We start from the raw sequence: 24918 nt of genomic DNA on the forward strand, positions 1-24918 counted from the left end.
AGATCGATTCCACAATGTTTTGAAGCGGGAGGATGAGCAGCCAGATGTCTTGGTCCATATTGGTCCCAATGTCTTAGATACGAGTAGGGATGAGGTCCTGAAGAGGGGATAAAGCCAAAAAGCAGAACCTCAAGGGTGGTAATCTCAGGATTACTGCCTGTGCAATGTGCCAGTGAAGGTAGGAATAGGAAGTTGTGGCAGATAAACCCATAGCTAAAGATTTGGTCCAGGGAACAGGGGTTCAGATTTGTGGATCATTGGGAACTCTCCTGGGGAAGGCAGATTTTGGAATGATGTAAAAATAACAGGGTTGTTGTTATGAGAGACTTTAACTTCCCAAATATTGACTGATACCTCTTTACTGAAGGAGGGATAGATGGGATAGAATTTGTCAGGTGTGTCCAAGAAGGATTCCTGACACAGTATGTGGATCAGACAGCTGGAGGAGAGGCCATATTGATCTAGTACTGGGTAATGAACCTGGTCAGGTGACAGACTTCTCGGTAGGGGATCATTTGGTGGTAGTGACCACTCCCTGAGGTTTATCATAGCTATGGACAAGGATAAAAGCAGACAAAATGGGAAAGTGTTGAATTGGAGAAGGGCATATTATGATGGGATGATGCAGGTGAACTGGGGACAGGTGTTCTGAACTGGGGACAGGTGTTCTGAACTGGGAACAGGTGTTCTCGAGAGAGAGCACAGAAGTAATGTTTAGGGGCCACTTGCATGGAGTTCTTGATAATTTATCCCACTGAGTCAGGGAAAGATGATAGGAAAAGGGAACCGTGTTTGACAAAAGAGATGAGCCAGCTAATTTACAGGAGGTAAGAAGCGTACTTAGGTTTTGAAAGAAGAACGGATCATGAGAATGAGGAATGAACATTAGGAGTGCTATAGAAAGGGGCAAGAGAAGACCTTGGCAAGTAGGATTAAAATCCCAAAGGCATCCTATGCATACATGAAGAACAGAAGGATGACAAGAGTGAAAGTTGGGCCAACATATGCTTGGAGGTGAAGGAGGTTGGGGAGCTCCTAAATGAATACATTGCTTCTGCATTCACCAGACAAAAGGACTTTAGTCAAGGTGAGGTCAAAACAGCTCAAGCTTATGTGCTGAACCATGTTGAGATTAAGAAAGAGGAAGTGCTGGATTTACTTAAAATCTTTGGGATAGATAAGTCCCTGGGACCACATGATCCCAGGTTTCTATGGAAAGGAAGGGAAGAAATTGTTGGTGATGATCTTTGTGACCCCTTGGCCACAGGAGAGAATCTGGAGGATTACAGAATGGCAAATGTGGTCTCCTTATTTTTAAAAAATGACAGGGAGAATCCTGGGAATTATAGACCAGTGATTCTCACATCAGTAGTGGGCAAACTATTGGACAGAATTTACAAGCATTTAGAGAAGTATAGTCTTCTCAGGGAAATGAGGGAAGGTCATGCCTTATAAGCCAATTGAGTTCTTTGAGGAGCTAACAAAAGAAATTGATGAATGATATGGATTTTAGAAAAGCATTTGACAAGGTCCCTCATGGGAAATTTGTTCACAAAGTTATGAGGCATGAGATCCATGGATTATTAGCAGGGTGGATTCAGAACTGGCTTGCCTGTAGAAAGCAGATTGTAGCAGCAGATAGAAAGTATTCTGATGGAGGTCAGTGACAATTGGAGTTGGGCAGGGATCTGTTCAGGGGCCCCTGCTTTGTGCTTTTTATAAATGACCTGGACAAAGAGGTAGAGGGATGGGTCAGTAAGTTTGTGGATGATACAAAGGTTGGAAGTGTTGTTGAGAGTGTTGAAGGTTGTCATAGGTTACAACCGGATAGCAACAGGATGCAGAGTTGGGCGGAAAAGTGGGAGATGGACTTCAATCTGGTTAAGTGTGAGGTGCTGCATTTTGGAAAGACAAACTTGAAGGCAGAAGACATGGTTAAAGGTCGGATATTTAACAGTGTGGATGAACAGAGGGACCTTGGGGTCCAAATCCATGGATCTATCAAGGTTGTCTCACAGGTTGATAGGATAGTTAAGAAGGCCTATGATATGCTGGGCTTTATTAGTCAGGGGATTAAATTCAGGAGTTGTGAGTTAATGCTGCAGCTCTATCAGTCTCAGGTGAGACCACATTTGGAATATTGTGATCGTATCTGGTTTTATATTTAGTAACTAAGGAGAGGGTGCAGAGGAGATTTACCAGGATGTTGCCTGGATTGGAAAATATGTCATATGAGGTAAGGTTAGCAGAGCTGGGGCTTTTCTCTTCAGAATCAGGATTTATTGTCACGATCAAGTCATGAAATTTGGTGTTTTTGCGGCAGCAAACATCCATCTTACAAAATTACTATAAAAAATAAAATAAAATAAAAATAATAATAACAATACTAGTGCATGAAAAGTCAGGCAGTGTCTTTGGTTCATGGAATATTCAGGAATCTGATGGCAGTGGGGTAGAAGCTGTCCTTGTGCAGCGGGATGCTTGGCTTTAGGCTCGGTATCTCCTTCCTGATGGTAGCAGAGTGAAAAGGACATGGCCTGGATGGTGGGGGTCTTTGAGGATAGAGGCTGCTTTTTTTAAGACATCATCTCATGTAGATGTCCTCGATGGAGTGAAGTTTGGTGCCTGTGATGTCGCAGGCTGAGTTAACAACCCTCTGGAGTTTATTCTGGTCCTGAGACTTGGCGCTCTCCTACCAGGCAGTGATGCAACCAGCCAGAACCGCTCTCCACAGTACACCTGTAGAAGTTCACAAGAGTCTTCGGTGATGTACTGAATCTCCTCAGACACCTCACAAAGTATAGCCGCTGGTGAGATTTCTTTGTGACTACATCAACTTGGAGGCTCCAGGACAGATCCTTGGAGATGTTGACACTCAGGAATTTGAAGTTCTTGACCCTCTCCACTACTGAGCCCTCAATGTAGATTGGGTTGTGTTCCCCTAACCTCCTCCTGAAGTCTGCTTCCTCATTGCCATTTCTGTTTCTGCTGACAACTGAGGTATCATCGGAAAACTTGTAGGTGGCATTGGAGCAAAGAAGAGCGAGAGGGGACTTAACAGAGGTCTACAAAATTATGAGAAGCATAGATAAGGTAGACAGCCAGCATCTTTCTCCCAATGCAAGAGTAGCAAACACCAGAGGACATCTGAAGAACCTCCAATTCTTCCTGAACATGAGAGGTAAAATTTAAAATTTGCAGGATATTCCCCATGATAACTGACACAGACTCTGGTCAAAATAAGCAGAATATAAACCAGCCACAAGTGATGGAGATGTGAGAAATAATTTTGTTAATGCATTTATTTCATTGTTAACTTGATTCCGAATTTTGACAAATAATCCAATTAGTTGATGCTGTACCCTTTGCATTTTCATTAAACCCAACGTTGAAAGGATTGCTCAGCAAACTACATTGTGAAATAGCATGCATCAAAAATATCTACTTTTCTATTTGCTGAATAATTTAACAGTTGTCCCCTGTTAGTGATTTTTCTTTTACCAGAACTGCAGATGTTGCAGCACAGATCATACATGTTCACCTTCTGCATAATTTATCTTGCAGCATATCTCCCAATAAATTAACTCAAAGTGAGAAAATTGATTGCTTCTGTATTCAGGAAAAGAGACTGTGTGAAAATTTGCTGCAGTTATGATTAATAAAGCCCAGCATATCATAGGCCTTCTTAACTATCCTATCAACCTGTGAGTCAACCTTGATAGATCCATGGATTTGGACCCCAAGGTCCCTCTGTTCATCCACACTGTTAAGTATCTGACCTTTAACCATGTCCTCTGGCTTCAAGTTTGTCTTTCCAAAATGCAGCACCTCACACTTTACCAGATTGAACTCCATCTCCCACTTTTCTGCCCAACTCTGCCCGTTGCTATCCGGTTGTAATCTATGACAACCTTTCACACTCTCAACAACACCTCCAACCTTTGTATCATCCACAAAATTACTGACCCATCCCTCTACCTCTTTGTCCAGGTCATTTATAAAAAGCACAAAGCAGGGGCCCCTGAACAGATCCCTGCCCAACTCCACTTGCCATGTGAAGTGAGGAAGGTTTTGAGAGGCATCAAGGGTAAAGTTTTTTTTTCACACAGAGAGTAGTGGGCACCAGGAATGCATTGCCAGGGGTGGTTGTGGAGGTTGGAAAAATAGGGACATTTCAGAGACTCTTAGACAGGAACCTAGATGAAAGAAAATTAGAAGATTATGAAGTAGGGAAGGTTTCATAGTTCTTTTTGGTAGGAATATATAGGTTAGCACAACATCATGGGCCAAATAGCACGTACTGTGCTATAATGTGGAAGTGCAAATCAAGAGCTTGTTAGGGCAGAAATGGTGTCGGATTTAAGCATAAGCTAAACAAGCCACAATTTAGGGCCTCACAATCCTCAAGGGCCTCAAAAATATATGTATTTTAAAAATTATACTTAATAATTGTTTCCAGGCTATACTATATTAGAATTTATGATAGAGATCAAGCCCACCAAATGATAAATATGTAATCAGTAAATGCAATCATTTGAAAATAATTTTTATTGTAATTTTTTAACTCTGAGCCTCCAAGCTTTATATAGCTTAGGGCCTCACCAAGTCTAAACCTGGCACTAAGCAGAAATAAGGGTTTCACCAGGAGAATCCTGTCAGCATGCTTATAAATTGGAAATGATGAATTTTTGTATCCACCCTACATACCATATTTGTCTATGAAGACCTCTTTGGAGGATGGTCTTCAACTCTTGGGACTTAGAGACGATACTGGAGTGCCAATAATTGAGAAGATGACACCCAGCTCCACTCAGTGATGGATTTGATCTACATGTTGCAGGATCCCACATTTAGCCTGATCAATAAAAATATTAGGAGCTCTTGGACACACACTGGTATTGCCATCATTTATTTCATGAAATAAACATTTTAAAAAATTCTGCTGCATAACTGCAGTGAATTTTCACACAGTCTCTTTTCCTGAATACAGAAGCAATCAATTTTCTCACTTTGAGTTCATTTATTGGGAGATATGCTGCAAGATTAATTATGGAGAAGGTGAACATGTGTGATCTGCACTGCAGCATCTGCAGTTCTGGTAAAAGAAAAATCACTAACAGGGGACAACTGTTAAATTATTCAGCAAAGAGAAAAGTAGATATTTTTGATGCATGCTATTTCACAATGTAGTTTGCTGAGCAATCCTTTCAACGTTGGGTTTAATGAAAATGCAAAGGGTACAGCATCAACTAATTGGATTATTTGTCAAAATTCGGAATCAAGTTAACAATGAAATAAATGCATTAACAAAATTATTTCTCACATCTCCATCACATGTGGCTGGTTTATATTCTGCTTATTTTGACCAGAGTCTGTGTCAGTTATCATGGGGAATATCCTGCAAATTTTAAATTTTACCTCTCATGTTCAGGAAGAATTGGAAGCAGGGAATCCTTAACCCGGGCATGAAGCAATTGTCTGTTTTCATGTACTGTCCTTGATCTTGCAGCATCTTTTATTTCTTCCGAAGACAACACATAGTCTTCTGAGTTCAGCTGATGAGCAACATTCAGAATTGTGCGATCCTAGAAGAAGCACACAAGGACATGTAAGCCATTACTGGGAAATACACAACTGCAGACTTGTTAACCTTGCTATCATTTGATGCAGTCAAGTTTATTGTCATCTGATTGTACAAGTACAACCCAACGAAACAAGATTCTCTAATCCTCAGTGAAAAACATGCAGACCCTCAACCAGACATCACACATATACATTACCAGGACAAGAATTTTATCAATACAAATAAATATTGCTTTGTATATATGAGAGTCTCTGATGGTCAGTGTGAGCAGTTCCTTTGGTCGTTCAATATTCTCACTGCCTTTGGTTGTTCAATATTCTCACTGCCTATGGGAAGAAGCTGTTCCTCAGCCTGGTGGTACTGGCTCTGATATTTCTATTCCTCTTCCCTGATGGGAGCAGCTGAAAGATGCTGTGTGCAGGGTGGAAGGGGTCCTCAATGATTTTGCACGTCCTCTGCAGACAACAATTAGATCACATCGAAGGTGGTTGGGGGGAGAGATAGACATGAGTGATCCCCTCTGCCACTCTTATAACCCTGTGGATTGTCCTCTAATCTATTTCTCTGCAGCAACCGTACCGCACTGTGATGTGACTGGCTCTGACGCTCTCAATAGAACTCTTACTGAAGGCTGATATAATGGTAGTCTTGCTCGCTTCAGTCTTCTCAGGAAGTGCAGTTGCTGTGGCACTGAGGAGATGTTGAGTGTCCACAATCAGTCACGATCACTAATTAAGTGAACCCCAAGGAACTTGATGCTCTCCACTCTCTCCACTACTGAGTTGTTGATAAAGGGTGGTCATTCCTGGCCCTCCTGAAGTCCACGATCATCTCCTTCATCTTGTCCATTTTGAGACTCAGGTTAATACTTTTGCACCATTTCACAAGATTCACAAGAACAGCACAGTAAGTGTGTCACAGCTCTTTCACACGACTGACCAGCAGCTATACATCCACTTTTAACCCATTTAAAATTGTTAGCAATTATTCAGGAATTATAGTTCTGGAAATATGAGGATATAGGTAGCATTAATTTGAGAGCAAGTCTTCTGTTCTACTATTCATTATGAGCAGAAATAAGTTTTGAAATCAAAAGTAAAAGCACAGCGCTGGAGAAACTCAGCAGGTCAAACAGTGTCCTTTTCATTGCAAAGGTAAAAAAAAGACATTTTGGGCTTGAGCCCTTCATCAAGGTATGGAAAAATGTTGGCAGGCATCCGAGCAAAGGCAAGAGGTAATAGGTGGAGAAGGGAGGGTGGAGACAGCAGTGATGAAGAGGAGGAGGGATGGCTGGGTGAAGGAAGGGGGAATGGGGAGGAGAGCTAGAAGGGGGAAGGGAAAAGGGGAGGGGGAAGGGGGGAAGAGGAGAGCAGGTGAGCAGAAACTGGAAATGTTAATGGCATCTGGCTGGAGATTTTCATCTTTTACTTCTTGAAATCAAAAGGACAGCTTTGTAACAAATAGAGCATAAGGCTGCTGGAAGACAAGGTTCCAAGGAGCGTTTCTTTTTATTGTCATTCGTTAAAAATGTAATACACATGATAAATACCAACTTTTGTCTGCAGTGAGCATTGGTCAGCATCCTGAAGAGGAGAAAGAGAAGTAAATGAGAGTCCCTTCAAAGACACGGAGGATTCAGCTCAAGTGCTCCCACTGCCTTTGCGGCCACAAAGGTTCCAATTCAAGCAATTGGCATCCTGAGCTCCAGATCCAAACCTCTGAGACATCCAGGAAGCCTTCAGTGCCCGCAGCCTTTTGGGAGCCCTCAACCACTGAGTTCCTCACAGGTCTGCTGCCTTGAACACCATCTTTTAGGCCATTTAAAGCCAGAATGGAGCAGTTGGCATAAGGGCCAAGCGGTAAGACCCTGTTAAGCAGTGCTGTCTCGTAACTCCCCGCTCTCATGGGTCCACACCAATGGCAGCGCTGCTAAGGTAGCAGCTCGGGGAGTACCGCTATATTTTTAAATGCGTGAGTCATTGACATCAGCCAAATATAAGACAATTGGGGTATATTAATTAGTCTAGGCTAAGTTGTCTTGCACAATTGTTACTGAGATGAAAAAAGCTTCCGACCAGATTTACTTTAGCCTCTTCACACATTCAACATATTCCTCCTCTCTATCAATAATTGGAATATTTGTGTATCCAGTCAGGTGTCACATCACTTTTGGGTGTCTGGATTCTTTGTCTTCTGAAGCTTTCACACCAGCAATGTGAATTACGTCGTCCCTGTAGAATTTTTAATCCTTTTTTAAAATTTTTGACGTACAGCATAGTAACAGGCCCTTTCCGCCCTCGAACCTGTGCCACTCAATTACATCCAATTGACCTGCAACCCCTGTATGTTTTGAAGGGTGGGAGGAAATGCAGAAAAGGGGAGAACGTACAAAGTTCTCACAGACAGCGCTGGATTTGAACCTGGGACCCTGGTGCTGTAACAGCATTGCGCTGACCGTCATTGTAACAGCATTGCGCTGACCGTCAAAGTCCTCACAGGCAGCGCTGGATTTGAACCTGGGACCCTGGTGCTGTAACAGCATTGCGCTGACCGTCATTGTAACAGCATTGCGCTGACCGTCAAAGTCCTCACAGACAGCGCTGGATTTGAACCTGGGACCCTGGTGCTGTAACAGCATTGCGCTGACCGTCATTGTAACAGCATTGCACTGACCGTCATTGTAACAGCATTGCGCTGACCGTCAAAGTCCTCACAGACAGCGCTGGATTTGAACCTGGGACCTTGGTGCTGTAACAGCATTGCGCTGACCGTCATTGTAACAGCATTGCGCTGACCGTCAAAGTCCTCACAGGCAGCGCTGGATTTGAACCTGGGTCCCTGGTGCTGTAACAGCATTGCGCTGACCGTCATTGTAACAGCATTGCGCTGACCATCATCGTCCTCACAGGCAGCGCTGGATTTGAACCTGGGACCCTGGTGCTGTAACAGCATTGCGCTGACCGTCATTGTAACAGCATTGCACTGACCGTCATTGTAACAGCATTGCGCTGACCGTCAAAGTCCTCACAGACAGCACTGGATTTGAACCTGGGACCCTGGTGCTGTAACAGCAGTGCGCTGACCGTCATTGTAACAGCATTGCGCTGACCGTCATTGTAACAGCATTGCACTGACCGTCAAAGTCCTCAGACAGCGGTGGATTTGAACCTGGGACCCTGGTGCTGTAACAGCATTGCACTGACCGTCATTGTAACAGCATTGCACTGACCGTCATTGTAACAGCATTGCGCTGACCGTCATTGTAACAGCATTGCGCTGACCGTCAAAGTCCTCACAGACAGCGGTGGATTTGAACCTGGGACCCTGGTGCTGTAACAGCATTGTGCTGACCGTCATTGTAACAGCATTGCGCTGACCATCAAAGTCCTCACAGGCAGCGCTGGATTTGAACCTGGGACCCTGGTGCTGTAACAGCATTGCGCTGACCGTCATTGTAACAGCATTGCGCTGACCGTCAAAGTCCTCAGACAGCGGTGGATTTGAACCTGGGACCCTGGTGCTGTAACAGCATTGCGCTGACTGTCATTGTAACAGCATTGCGCTGACCGTCATTGTAACAGCATTGCGCTGACCGTCATTGTAACAGCATTGCGCTGACCGTCAAAGTCCTCACAGACAGCGGTGGATTTGAACGTGGGACCCTGGTGCTGTAACAGCATTGTGCTGACCGTCATTGTAACAGAATTGCGCTGACCGTCAAAGTCCTCACAGGCAGCGCTGGATTTGAACCTGTGACCCTGGTGCTGTAACAGCATTGCGCTGACCGTCATTGTAACAGCATTGCGCTGACCGTCATTGTAACAGCATTGCGCTGACCGTCAAAGTCCTCACAGACAGTGCTGGATTTGAACCTGGGACCCTGGTGCTGTAACAGCATTGCGCTGACCGTCATTGTAACAGCATTGCGCTGACCGTCATTGTAACAGCATTGCGCTGACCGTCATTGTAACAGCATTGCGCTGACCGTCAAAGTCCTCAGAGACAGCGGTGGAATTGAACCTGGGACCCTGGTGCTGTAACAGCATTGCGCTGACCGTCATTGTAACAGCATTGCGCTGACCGTCAAAGTACTCACAGGCAGCGCTGGATTTGAACCTGGGACCCTGGTGCTGTAACAGCATTGAGCTGACCGTCATTGTAACAGCATTGTGCTGACCGTCAAAGTCCTCACAGACAGCGCTGGATTTGAACCTGGGACCCTGGTGCTGTAACAGCATTGCACTGACCGTCATTGTAACAGCATTGCGCTGACCGTCATTGTAACAGCATTGCGCTGACCGTCATTGTAACAGCATTGCGCTGACCGTCAAAGTCCTCACAGACAGCGCTGGATTTGAACCTGGGACCCTGGTGCTGTAACAGCATTGCGCTGACCGTCATTTTAACAGCATTGCGCTGACCGTCATTGTAACAGCATTGCGCTGACCGTCATAGTCCTCACAGGCAGCGCTGGATTTGAACCTGGGACCCTGGTGCTGTAACAGCATTGCGCTGACCGTCATTGTAACAGCATTGCGCTGACCGTCATAGTCCTCACAGGCAGCGCTGGATTTGAACCTGGGACCCTGGTGCTGTAACAGCATTGCACTGACCGTCATTGTAACAGCATTGCGCTGACCGTCATAGTCCTCACAGACAGCGCTGGATTTGAACCTGGGACCCTGGTGCTGTAACAGCATTGCGCTGACCGTCATTGTAACAGCATTGCGCTGACCGTCATTGTAACAGCATTGCGCTGACCGTCAATGTCCTCACAGACAGCGCTGGATTTGAACCTGGGACCCTGGTGCTGTAACAGCATTGCGCTGACCGTCACTGTAACCGTGCTGCCTCAGAAAAGTTTGAATGTTTAGAATTTCCTAATCAGTTACAGCATATGCCCTCTTTGTAAATAAGTAATTCAAAGGAACAATTTGTCAGATAAAAATATAATTGTGCAGTTATTGAAATTGTATTGAATCACCTGGTGATATTTTTGTTGATAAAATTATAAAAAATTGAGTTTGAAGATTCCATCAAGACAGAATTCAAGAGAATAGCTGCTTGTCCTGTATTTTGCACATTTTCCAGCTTCAGTTCATTGTTGTAAGGTCATTGTAATTTTTTTAGAGTGTTGTTCTGTACCTCATAGTTTGACCAGAATTCTTCCAGTTACATTCTGCCTCGTATATAAAGCCAGTGCATCAAACCAAGTTTGAATTGGATTTGGAGCTTTCTATACTTTTTGCCCTGCATTGAAACTAGGAGGCTTCACTGTTGAATGTCACTTGGCCCAACTGAGTGAAAACAATGGTCAGATCAGGGACTGCTGTGTGGGGAGGTTGGACAGGAAGTCGGATCCAGAAGGAGGCTAATAGGCCAAGCTTGGTGGTGAGGGCAACTGTGGATGGTGTGTCCAGAGTAGATTCAGAGAGTAGTTCCATGAACATCCTTTTAGGCACAAGTTTGGTTCCTGCTGAGGGAGTTGGCCTTTAAGACAAGCAGAAGCATGGCTCATTGCATTCAGAAATCCTGATGTGGGCCAGCTGGTGGCCTTTATAGACTACTCACGACCACATGAAAGTTTGGGAAATGCAGTCTAGCTGTGCATTGCATGTCTTGGATACCATCACGTGACCCATCAAATTCATGTGGACGATAAATTGAAAATCACAGGCTCTCTTACAATAACAGTAAGCCCTAGTCTTCACTGACATTTTATTATTCACAGAAATTGGTTCAAAGAGCTCAAAAAAATACAACAGCATGTGGACTTATTTTCTGACCATCAATCCATCATCAAAAGTGATTAAGCTTGGTGTTGAGGCATTTGGTGGCTTTATCCCACAGTAATGCTTATACCACAGTGAGGCAAGGAGAGGGTCTGTTGTGAAGTCCTTCTGCTCAGCAAGATAAAGTACCTGTTGGTGAAATGCAGACACTTCCACTCAACCAGTGAATTCACACCCACAGTATTTGCCACAATCCGCTATCAGCTAATGAGGGTGAATCCACAAAGGAGACATTTGTGCAGCCCAATGTCCTAACCTGATGGTGCCATGATTGTTGCTGGCAGCTTTAATCATGCCAACCTGAAAACTGTTTTACCACAGTTTCAAAAGCACGTCAACTTCACCACCAGAGGAGAGAACACCCTGGATCATGTTTACACCAATGTCCCTGGTGCGTACAAGGCTGCAACTCACCTCCACTTTGATTATTCGGATCATGTACAGAGCGCTGGCAAAACAAACCAGTTTAGTGCTGCAAGACTGCTTTGAGACCATGGACTGGAGCTGTTTTCAGAGAGGCGGCCACCTACAACGGTCAGACAAACATCGAGGAGTACGGGAGCTCAGTGACTGGTTATACCATTTAAAATACCACCGAGATCAAATGCTTCCTAACTAGGGCTAACCAAAATCCATGGTTGGATGGAGAGGTCTGGGCACTTCTCAGTGCTTGTGATGCTGTCTTCAGGACAGAGGACAGGATGAAACTATGATCAGCCCGGGCTGAACTCTCCCGTGCAATCCATAAGGCAAAGCGTGGGTACACTCAGAGAATCCACAGACAGATATGTGACTCTGGTGACACGAGGCGCAGGTGGCAACGGATCAAGACTATAACAGATCATGTCAATCTTGCAAGTTAAAGATGAAGCCTCCCTTCTAGACAGACTGAACATATTCTATGTTGGTTTGATTAGAAGGAAAGGATGACACCAAAGGAAGTTCCGTGTCCCCGATGAACAGGCCCCCTGCAATAACTGCGTCTGAGGTGAAGAGAAACCCTGTCCAAGTGAAACTACACAAAACAATGGGACCAGACAACTTGCCTGGTCGACTATGAAAGGACAGCTCAGACCAATTGATGGAGGTCTACATGGACATCTTCAACACCTCACTGTTGGTTCCTGCAGGTTTCAAGACAGCCACCATCATCCCAGTACCTGGCAAGGTTGGTGTAGCGGTTAGTGCAACACCTTTACAGCGCCAGTGATCAGAACCAGACTGGAGTTCAAATCCCGTGCTGCCTGCAAGGAGTTCATACGTTCTCCCCGTGTCTGTGTGGGTTCTCCAGCGGCTCCAGTTTCCTCCCACCATTCAAAACGTACCAGGTGATGGGGTGTAAATTGGGCAGCATGGACCTATGGGCTGAAATGGTCTGTAACATTGTTGTATGTTTAAATTTAAAACAAAAGAGGGCAACAATAACAGGCCTCAGTGACTGCCGCCTTGTGGCACTGACCTCCAACATTTTGAAATGCTTTGAGCATCTCATGATGCCACACATCAAAGCGCACGTCCATTCACTCTATCTTGACCCATCTGGAGAACATCACCTCACATACCAAGCTGCTGTTCATTGGATTCAGCTTGACGTTTAAATTGATCATTCTCCAGAGAAGGAACTTTCTTCATTGGAACTCAACACCCTCTCTGTAACTGGATCCTGGATTTCCTGATGGAAAGACCATAGTCTGTCCAAGTTGGTAGCAAAATATCAAACACCGCCACTAGCACACCTCAGGCTGTGTGCTCAGCCCACTCCTGTTCACACTACTGACCCACGACTGCATCGCCAGATCCAGTTCCAACAGAGTCATCAAGTTTGCAGAGGACACATCAGTTGTTGGCCTCATCACCTGCAACGATGAGCCAAACTACAGAGATGGAAAATTATCAAATGGAGATGATTGTGGATTTCAACCACCCTCCACGAGGCATCAATAACCCTGTAGTGTTATTTATTTATTTATATGAATACTTGTCTTGCATCTGTATCGTTTTTCCATGTGTTATGTCTGGTTGTGTGTCTGCGCGTTTTGCACCGAGGACCAGAGAACACTGTTTTGTTGAGTTCTACTTGTGCAATTAGATGGCAATGAACTTGACTATAATGCACAGAGCAACAGTCCAGAAATAAAAGCAAAAAAAAAATTGCTGGAAATACACAGCAGATCAGGGAAGAGAAAAAGAATTGGGAAAAAAAAAAGAAAAGAAGCTTGTTAGGCTGCAGGGAGTTCAATGAAGGGAGTCTTTAATAACCACGGCAAAGAACTGTAGACAAGGTTGCCTGGTCAATAAGTGAATTTCTTAATTGAGTTTCGATATCCAGCATCTGTGGATAGTTTTATTTTCATTTACTTAAACAGAAATTCTTAGCTCAATCGATACAATATCATTAACAAGACAATTAACAAGCCCTAAAGGACTTCACAAGGCAATCCATCGAAAATTAAAGCCAAGGTTTAGAGGGGCTACAATGGTTGACTAAAGCTTGGTCAAAAAGTTGGCGGAGAGCTGCATTAGGAGGCATCCCAGAGGTTAAGGCCTGGACAGCTGAATATATGCAGCCAATACTGTGAGTAAAGGATTTGGGAGTGTATAAGAAACTAAATCTACAAATTTGAAGCATTCTAGGTGAGTTCATAGGTTCCAGTAAAGGACAACCATGAAGATATTCGTGGAGATAGATGATAATTATTGATTTTAGACAGTGGAGAACAGGAAACAATGCATCATTACAGATGGGTGAGAAGAGCATTGGGTTGAACCTTCAGCCTGAGATGTCTGCAACAAGCAGAGTACCAAATTAAAGTAAATCTTTTTCACCTCTCACATAATCCATGCCCCTCCATTTCCTGCATACTTATGTGTCTATCTAAAATCCTCTAAATACTACAATTACATCAGTATCAGTAGCCCTGGCAGCCCATTCCAGGCAGCTACCACTCTCTATATAAAAATAATCTTGGCCTGCACCTTTGCTTTAAACTTTTCCCTTTTAAGACGGAGATGCTAGGAGAAGAAGTAGGCCATCCATCCCTTCAAGTCCGCTCTGCCATTCCATCATGAGCTGATCTATTCTCCCACTCAGCCCCACTCACCTGCCTCCCTCCCATAGCCTATCAATCTATGGATTCAATACACCCAATGACTTGGCCTCCTCAGCTGCCCATGGTAGAAGATTCCGGTGATTGACCACTCTCTGGCGTAAGAAATTCCTCCGCATTACTGTTTGGTCCCGAGGACTGGAGAATGCTGTTTCATCGAGTTAGACGTGTAATTGGATGATAATAAACTTTAAAATGGGTGCTCTTGAATCTTGAAGTTATGCCCTCTTGTCCTAAAATCACCTAGCATGGGAAACAACTTGGCCATATCTACCTTATCCAAGCCTTTCGACGTTCAAAATTCTTCGACGAGGTTCACCTTCATTCTTCTGAACATCACAGAGTACAGTCTAAAGATGTCAAACGTTCCTCATATGCTAATCCTTTCAATCCAGGAATCATTCTTGTGAATCTTCTCTGCACTCTCTCCAATGCCAGCATATCCTTTCTTAAATAGAGCCCAAACTATCCCCTATACTCTAAGAGAGTCCTCAGCATGTTTTAAAGCATCAACATCACATTCTTGCTCTTATATCTTATTCCTCTAGATATGAATGCCAACATTACATTCACCTTCTTCACAACTGCCTCAGCCTGGAGGTTTACCTGAAGGCTATCCTACATTAGAACTCCCAAGTTCCTTTGTACCTCTAAATTTTGAATTTTCTCCTCATCCAAATAATAGTTTGTCCTTTTATTCTTTCTACCATAGTGCATCACCATACACTTTTCAACACTGGACAGGTACTCCCCGACTTGCGACCTATGCAACTTGTGTCCATCCGCACATACAACCAATTAAAAAAATATATATAATGAAACAATATAAAATTTACATGGATTATGTTATATTTGACAAAATATAACAGGGATACAGGGCATGTAATAGGCCAAAATGTGTGTACTTACCTTGTTAGTCAGTGTCCCAGGTCCGTAGGCTGGGTGCAGCCATGTTGATTCCAGTGCACATACACGAGTCTTCGGTTGGTGCATGTGTGGTGGGTTCGCATATTGGAGTTTGGTTGGTGTATGCGTGAGAGTTAAGGGCACGAATTCAATATTATGGCACCTAACTCTCACCCATGTGCGAACCAAACTCCAATATGCGAATCCACTGTGCATGCGACAATCAAAGACTCGCACATACACCAACCAAGGACCTATGCATGCGCTCACCAAAGACTCGCACATGCACGCAGGAATCAAGATGGCCACGTCCAGCCTAAGAATCCCGGGACACCGACTAACAAGGTAAGCATGGACCAGATGTGAAAGCATTCGCCAAGGTTGATAGACAAATTCAGGAAACTTTAAGTTGTTATCATCAAATTTACAATGAAAAAATATGTTATTAAAAAATTTGCTTTAAAACTCCACGCATGTGGAAAAAAATTCCAAATTACATCCATTTCGAGATACAATTGATCCCAATTATGGTCGTAAGTTGGGGAGTAGCTATATTTCATTTGCTACTTCTTTGCCCATTCTCCTCATCTATCTAAGTCTCTCTGTAGCATCTCTGTCTCCTCATCACTACCTGCCCTCTACCTATCATTGTATTATCTGCAAACTTAGCCACAAAACTACTTATCCCACAATCCAAATAATTAAGATACAACATGAAAAGAAGTAATCCCAACACTGACCCCTGACCACTGGTAATTGGTAGCCAACCAGAATAGGATCGCTTTATTCCCACTCTTTAGTTTCCTGACAATTAGCCAATGGTCTACCCATGTGGGCACAGTATTTTCCTGCAATTCCACGGCCCCTCATCTTGTTCAGCATCCTCATGTGTGGCACCTTGTCAAATCCAAATATACAACATCTATTACATCTCCTTTGTTTAGCTTGCGTGTAGTTTCCTCAAAAAATTGTGGTGGATTTGTCAGGCAAGTCTGACAAGCACCTGCAAGCCTGCAAGCTCACACCAAGACACAAGAGAAACTTGTCCGTGAACTACTCTTTGCAGATGATGCCGCTTTAGTTGCCCATTCAGAGACAGCTCTTCAGCGCTTGACGTCCTGCTTTGCGGAAACTGCCAAAATGTTTGGCCTGGAAGTCAGCCTGAAGAAAACTGAGGTCCTCCATCAGCCAGCTCCCCACCATGATTACCAGCCCCCCCACATCTCCATCAGGCACACAAAACTCAAAACGGTCAACCAGTTTACCTATCTCGGCTGCACCATTTCATCAGATGCAAGGATCGACAATGAGATAGACAACAGACTCGCCAAGGCAAATAGCGCCTTTGGAAGACTACACAAAAGAGTCTGGATAAACAACCAACTGAAAAACCTCACAAAGATAAGCGTATACAGAGCCGTTGTCATACCCACACTCCTGTTTGGCTCCGAATCATGGGTCCTCTACCGGCACCACCTACGGCTCCTAGAACGCTTCCACCAGCGTTGTCTCCGCTCCATCCTCAACATCCATTGGAGCGCTCACAACCCTAACGTCGAAGTACTCGAGATGGCAGAGGTCGACAGCATCGAGTCCACGCTGCTGAAGATCCAGCTGCGCTGGATGGGTCACGTCTCCAGAATGGAGGACCATCGCCTTCCCAAGATCGTGTTATATGGCGAGCTCTCCACTGGCCACCGTGACAGAGGTGCACCAAAGAAAAGGTACAAGGACTGCCTAAAGAAATCTCTTGGTGCCTGCCACATTGACCACTGCAAGTGGGCTGATATTGCCTCAAACCGTGCATCTTGGCGCCTCACAGTTTGGCGGGCAGCAACCTCCTTTGAAGAAGACCGCAGAGCCCACCTCACTGACAAAAGGCAAAGGAGGAAAAACCCAACACCCAACCCCAACCAACCAATTTTCCCCTGCAACCGCTGCAATCGTGTCTGCCTGTCCCGCATCGGACTTGTCAGCCACAAACGAGCCTGCAGCTGACGTGGACTTTTTACCCCCTCCATAAATCTTCGTCCGCGAAGCCAAGCCAAAGAAAGAAGAGTTTCCTCAAAAAATTGTGGTGGATTTGTCAGGCAAGTCTTTCCCTTAAGGAAACCATGGTGACGTTGGTCTATCTTGTAATGCACCTCCAGGTTTTCCATGATCTCGTCCTAGACTATTTGACTCCCTGATATCCAATCAATGATGTTAGGCTCACAGATATATAATTTCCTTTCTGCGGTCTCTCTCCTTTTTTAAATAGCGAAGTGAACTTTGCAAATTTGCAGATCGCCAGGACCTTGCCAGAATCTAATAATTAATTGGAAGATTATTACCAATGCCTTCACATCTCTATAGCTTTTTTTACTTTAAATGCATGTCCTCAATACATATGCAGAAGAGTTTGGACGAGGGAATGATGACATTGAGAGTTCAGCCAGAGAGCAGGTGGAATGTCAAGTTGAATGAGGGTGACATTAACACTGAGGGCTCAGGCAGATTTAAGGACATGAATTGCTGAGGATTTAGAAGCCGATCTTAGGACAGAGAATCATTTGGTGGAAAATTTCACCCTGTGCAGCTACGCCACAGAAGGGTTTCTCCATGCTGAGAGATAATTTTATTTGACTAAAACTGAAAAGAGACCAGGATCTTATTGCAGAATCCTGCATAAGTTTGTTGTTTGACAACACTCTTACTTTGTGTATTTTTATAAACCCTTGACATAAAATAAGTAACTGAAGGAATAGCAATCCACACAAATAAAATAAGTACCTTTAAGAGTCAGAGTGGTTGAAAAAGAGATGCGAGAAGTAAGGGAGTTTGTTACCATTTCATTAATACCACATTAATTGAGTGGGGATATTTTCAAAGTCTTTTACCGCAAGAGTAGTTGGTAAATAATTGTTTTCACCAGATCACTCAGTACAAAACGGCAACATTTCCACGTGTGGAGAGTAGATTAAACACAGACAGCTGTTTCTAGATTTCCTGATTCAGCCTATACACATCACAGAAGGTGTTATCAGATTTGGTCTATTATATCGTGACCATGCAGAGCCTCAGTGTTCTTAGCCACTTTCAAGTGGCCAGAATACCCCAATGTAAAGCCGCCTAAAATACCTGAATGCGGCTGTTGGGAGGTCACCTGAAAGCGGAGAACCCTGACCAGTGGAGTACTTACCCAACCCTCCTCGGGTAGGTGTATTCTTCGCTTCCAAGTGCTCCCCCTAAGCATCTGAAAGCGGGCGGGACTACGGCCACAGTCGACAGGAGCCGGCATTTGCTCCGCGGCACCTCTCGCTGCTGCGAACCTTTCAGGTGCCAGAACAGCACCTTCAGCGCTGCCACCTGAATGTCGCTTCGCACACACCCGCAGCCGGCTCCGGAGCTGCATTCTCCCGTCAATTTCACCTGAAAGCGGCTATTATAATCTACAAAATTGCTGGAGAAAGTCAGCAGTTTGCAGCGTTTTTTGGAAGTAAAAGGCAGATGACGTTTTGGATCTGAGTCATTCATCGAGAGTGTCAAAATTCAGGCAGATGCCCACATAAGAAGGTGGGGGAGGAGGAGGAGGAGTACAGGCTAAGAGATAAGAGGCGAGTACAGGAGGGAGGGATGATGGAAGAGAGGGCAAAGAAAATGAGAAGATAGGGAGGAGTGGGAAGCTGGAGAAGGAGAGAAAGAAGGGTGAGAGAAAGAGAAAACAGTTTGTTTACCTCAGTGTCAGAGAGCAAATTCTGATCCAGTGTTTGGTTATAACCAACATTATTATTTGTCTTGTTTCTAAATATTTTCTGGTGTTAAATAAGATGTTGATGTTCCAGTCCCATTTATTTGGGGGGGGGGGTTTCATTTGAGGGCCAAGAAGCCAAGAAATGAGTGCTAGTTTGCTCTATTCTGGATCAAGCCCATGTCTAAAACCTGCACAGACTTTTTTTTCAATGTTATAGCATCAAAGTCTTCAAATGCTACATTAATGTTATTGCGGTGGATTTTGTAAATCTTTCCCATGAAGCTGCGGTGGTCATACCAGTTACATTATCATAATACAGTTGCAGTTTGATACAATTGAAAACTGTATAATTAAAGACATTATTAGAATCAATAACTGAGGGATAAATTAAAAACACAATGTGCTGGAGAAGCTCAGCAGGTCAAAACGTGTCCTTGATGTAGCAAAGGTGCAGATCCAGAACCAAAGTTTTGGGCTCATCAGTTCAAGGTCTCAAGCCCGAAATGTGGGTTCTGGATTTCTGCCTTTGCTACATCAAGGACACAGTTCGACCTACTGAGCTTCTCCAGCATTTTGTGTTTTTACTTCAACCACAGTGTCTACAGATTTTTGTGATTTACTACTAAAGGTTAAAAGTAAAGATTCCATTATTGTCACATATTACATTTAGAATGTAATATACATGAAATGCTTTAACTTTTGTCTACCTAAAGTCACCATTTTGTCCAGTGCTCCTCACGGAAAGCTACAGTACCTGGTGCTCCCAGGCAATCTCCTCTCCAAGTACTGACCAGTCCTGAGCCTACTTAGCTTCCGAGAGCAGACAATCCCAGGTGCTTTCAGGCTATTGGATCGTCTGCTCTCGGAAGCTAAGCAAATAAAACATCAATTATAGAATGATACAAATAAAGCAGTTACTCTGATACCCGCAGCGTGTTGGAGGTAATGGTATGGGGGGGGGGGGGGTGATGACATTATCCAGCATCCCCTCCTCCATCTCTTGCCTACACACATTGTAGAGATTCTGTAATTGCTGTGGAACTTTGACGCTGTGAACTAGGGGAGAAATACAGAAGCATTAGCAGGTACATACTTCTGTCAAGCAGCAAGTGAGCTCTGACCATCACTGAAAACCTGATTCAGATTAATTCTGCTGTAGGATCCCAGGGCATCACCTCTGGGAGGCAGTCATAAAATTATTAAGTAGTCATAAAAATTGAAGATACTCGTCAACATAAATGAAATGTTGCTCTGAATTTTGTATTTTACTTTCTCCTGATCAATCAAAGTTAAAGTGATTTTGAATCTGAGAAATTTTAATCAGGGCACCTTATACTTCTCACATAATCATATATAAACAGCAAAACTCACCTCCCATCATATAGTCTGCACCAACAGTATGATCACAAATCACCAAACATGAGTGGCCATTAAAGACCTCAATATTTTATTTTCTGTTACATTTATCCATTATCATTCATCAGTTTCCTGTATAATATATAATGCACTCAGGTTATCTGTGGCAGCAAGTTTCCAGTTTCATGCACCAAGCAACATAAGAACAAAAGAAAACCTATAAATTGCTATAAATTGCGGCGGCCCCGATACGGGCAGGAGCAAGGGGGAGACGGCGGCCCCGGCCTCGGTCGAGTGAGGCAGACGGAGGCCCCGGTCCGGACAGGGAGTGGGAGGCGGCGGCCCCAGTCCAGGCACAGGGAGAGCAGCAGCGGCCCCGGCCCCGGTCCGGGCGAAGGGTAGACGGCGGCGGCCCCGATCCGGGCAGGAGCAAGGGGGAGGCGGCGGCCCCAGTCCGGGCACAGGGAGAGCAGCGGCGGCCCCGGCCCCGGTCCGGGCGAAGGGTAGACGGCGGCGGCCCCGATCCGGGCAGGAGCAAGGGGGAGGCGGCGGCCCCAGTCCGGGCACAGGGAGAGCAGCAGCGGCCCCGGCCCCGGCCCCGGTCCGGGCGAAGGGTAGACGGCGGCGGCCCCGATACGGGCAGGAGCAAGGGGGAGACGGCGGCCCCGGCCTCGGTCGAGTGAGGCAGACGGAGGCCCCGGTCCGGGCAGTATGGACCGACCTAGGAGGGGAGGCAGGCCCCTCCAGCCCGGGTAAGAAACCTGCATAGGAGAAGGCCACTCCGATATAAAACCTACGACCCAAGGACCTCGCTGCCACGTCCCAGCTTGCTTGGCCACGGCACACGAACCATGGGTGTAAAGGGTGGGGCCAGTACTGCGCGCACTGCACTCCACCTAAAAGCTCCTTTGCGCAGGCCCGAGGACAGGTCCACGTCCTCCCCCTCCACGTCCTCCCCCTCCACGTCCTCCCCCTCCACGTCCTCCCCCTCAAAAGATGCTCACAAACTCAAGCTAGCATGCTGGAACATCAGAACCATGCTAGATAAGACTGACAGCCATCGACCTGAACGTCGGTCTGCCCTCATTGCACATGAACTCCTCAGACTTGACATCGACATAGCCGCTCTCAGTGAAGTCCGCCTGGCAGATGTAGGCAGCTTCCAAGAACGCGGCGCGGGCTACACACTCTACTGGTCTGGCAAGCCTTCGGATGAACGACGCCTATCTGGTGTAGGCTTCATGGTCAAGAGCTTCATTGCCTCCAAACTCGAAAACCTTCCGACAGGCCTCTCGGACCGAATCATGTCCATGCGACTCCCACTTCAAAACAAGCGTCACATCACCCTCATCAGTGTCTATGCTCCAACCCTCCAGGCGGAACCAGCAGAAAAGAACAAGTTCTACACCGACCTGCGCAACCTCATCCAACGTACCCCTACAGCCGACAAGGTTGTCATCCTGGGCGACTTCAACGCTCGTGTCGGCAAAGACTCAGAAACCTGGCCAGGAATCCTGGGCAAGCATGGCGTCGGCAAGTGCAACGACAATGGGCGCCTCCTGTTGGAGCTCTGCGCAGAACAGCGGCTTGTCATTACAAACACCCTTTTTCAGCAGAGGGACAGCCTTAAGACCACCTGGATGCATCCCCGATCCAAACACTGGCACCTCCTGGACTACATCCTGGTGCGAGAAAGTGACAAACAAGATGTGCTCCACACCAGGGTCATGCCTAGCGCGGAATGCCACACTGACCACCGGCTGGTTCGCTGCAAGCTCAAACTTCACTTCAAGCCAAAGCCCAGGAACAATAAAGCCCCCAGAAAGAGGTTCAATGTTGGAAAACTGCAGTCAGACGAAGCGAGAGGAAACTTCCAGGCAAACCTCAAAGCAAAGCTCGACGTTGCAACCCGCCTCACGGACCCGTCCCCTGAAACCCTCTGGGATCAGTTGAAGACTACCATACTGCAATCCACTGAAGAGGTACTGGGCTTCTCCTCCAGGAAAAACAAGGACTGGTTTGACGAAAACAGCCAGGAAATCCAGGAGCTGCTGGCAAAGAAGCGAGCTGCCCACCAGGCTCACCTTACAAAGCCGTCCTGTCCAGAGAAGAAACAAGCCTTCCGTCGCGCATGCAGCCATCTTCAGCGCAAACTCTGGGAGATCCAAAATGAGTGGTGGACTAGCCTCGCCAAACGAACACAGCTCAGCGCGGACATTGGCGACTTCAGGGGTTTCTACGAGGCTCTAAAGGCTGTGTACGGCCCCTCACCCCAAGTCTAAAGCCCGCTGCGCAGCTCAGACGGCAAAGTCCTCCTCAGCGACAAGATCTCCATCCTCAACCGATGGTCAGAACACTTCCAATCTCTTTTCAGTACCAACCGCTCAGTCCAAGATTCCGCCCTGCTCCAGCTCCCTCAACAGCCCCTAAGGCTAGAGCTGGATGAGGTTCCCACCCTGGATGAGACATATAAGGCAATCGAACAACTGAAAAGTGGCAAAGCAGCAGGTATGGATGGAATCCCCCCAGAAGTCTGGAAGGCTGGCGGCAAAACTCTGCATGCCAAACTGCATGAGTTTTTCAAGCTTTGTTGGGACCAAGGTAAACTGCCTCAGGATCTTCGTGATGCCACCATCATCACCCTGTACAAAAACAAAGGCGAGAAATCAGACTGCTCAAACTACAGGGGAATCACGTTGCTCTCCATTGCAGGCAAAATCTTCGCTAGGATTCTACTAAATAGAATAATACCTAGTGTCGCTGAGAATATTCTCCCAGAATCACAGTGCGGCTTTCGCGCTAACAGAGGAACCACTGACATGGTCTTTGCCCTCAGACAGCTCCAAGAAAAGTGTAGAGAACAAAACAAAGGACTCTACATCACCTTTGTTGACCTCACCAAAGCCTTCGACACCGTGAGCAGGAAAGGGCTTTGGCAAATACTAGAGCGCATCGGATGTCCCCCAAAGTTCCTCAACATGATTATCCAACTGCACGAAAACCAACAAGGTCGGGTCAGATACAGCAATGAGCTCTCTGAACCCTTCTCCATTAACAATGGCGTGAAGCAAGGCTGTGTTCTCGCACCAACCCTCTTTTCAATCTTCTTCAGCATGATGCTGAACCAAGCCATGAAAGACCCCAACAATGAAGACGCTGTTTACATCCGGTACCGCACGGATGGCAGTCTCTTCAATCTGAGGCGCCCAACAATGAAGACGCTGTTTACATCCGGTACCGCACGGATGGCAGTCTCTTCAATCTGAGGCGCCTGCAAGCTCACACCAAGACACAAGAGAAACTTGTCCGTGAACTACTCTTTGCAGATGATGCCGCTTTAGTTGCCCATTCAGAGCCAGCTCTTCAGCGCTTGACGTCCTGCTTTGCGGAAACTGCCAAAATGTTTGGCCTGGAAGTCAGCCTGAAGAAAACTGAGGTCCTCCATCAGCCAGCTCCCCACCATGACTACCAGCCCCCCCACATCTCCATCGGGCACACAAAACTCAAAACGGTCAACCAGTTTACCTATCTCGGCTGCACCATTTCATCAGATGCAAGGATCGACAATGAGATAGACAACAGACTCGCCAAGGCAAATAGCGCCTTTGGAAGACTACACAAAAGAGTCTGGAAAAACAACCAACTGAAAAACCTCACAAAGATAAGCGTATACAGAGCCGTTGTCATACCCACACTCCTGTTCGGCTCCGAATCATGGGTCCTCTACCGGCACCACCTACGGCTCCTAGAACGCTTCCACCAGCGTTGTCTCCGCTCCATCCTCAACATCCATTGGAGCGCTCACACCCCTAACGTCGAGGTACTCGAGATGGCAGAGGTCGACAGCATCGAGTCCACGCTGCTGAAGATCCAGCTGCGCTGGATGGGTCACGTCTCCAGAATGGAGGACCATCGCCTTCCCAAGATCGTATTATATGGCGAGCTCTCCACTGGCCACCGTGACAGAGGTGCACCAAAGAAAAGGTACAAGGACTGCCTAAAGAAATCTCTTGGTGCCTGCCACATTGACCACCGCCAGTGGGCTGATAACGCCTCAAACCGTGCATCTTGGCGCCTCACAGTTTGGTGGGCAGCAGCCTCCTTTGAAGAAGACCGCAGAGCCCACCTCACTGACAAAAGGCAAAGGAGGAAAAACCCAACACCCAACCCCAACCAACCAATTTTCCCTTGCAACCGCTGCAATCGTGTCTGCCTGTCCCGCATCGGACTGGTCAGCCACAAACGAGCCTGCAGCTGACGTGGACTTTTTACCCCCTCCATAAATCTTCGTCCGCGAAGCCAAGCCAAAGAAAAATATAATGCACTCAGGTTATCTGTGGCAGCAAGTTTCCAGTTTCATGCACCAAGCAACATAAGAACAAAAGAAAACCTATAAATTGCTTTGTTGTGCAAGATGGCCGTAATATCAATATCCTGACT

This window comes from Narcine bancroftii, chromosome 12, assembly GCF_036971445.1.
Source record: "Narcine bancroftii isolate sNarBan1 chromosome 12, sNarBan1.hap1, whole genome shotgun sequence".
Taxonomy (NCBI): domain Eukaryota; kingdom Metazoa; phylum Chordata; class Chondrichthyes; order Torpediniformes; family Narcinidae; genus Narcine; species Narcine bancroftii.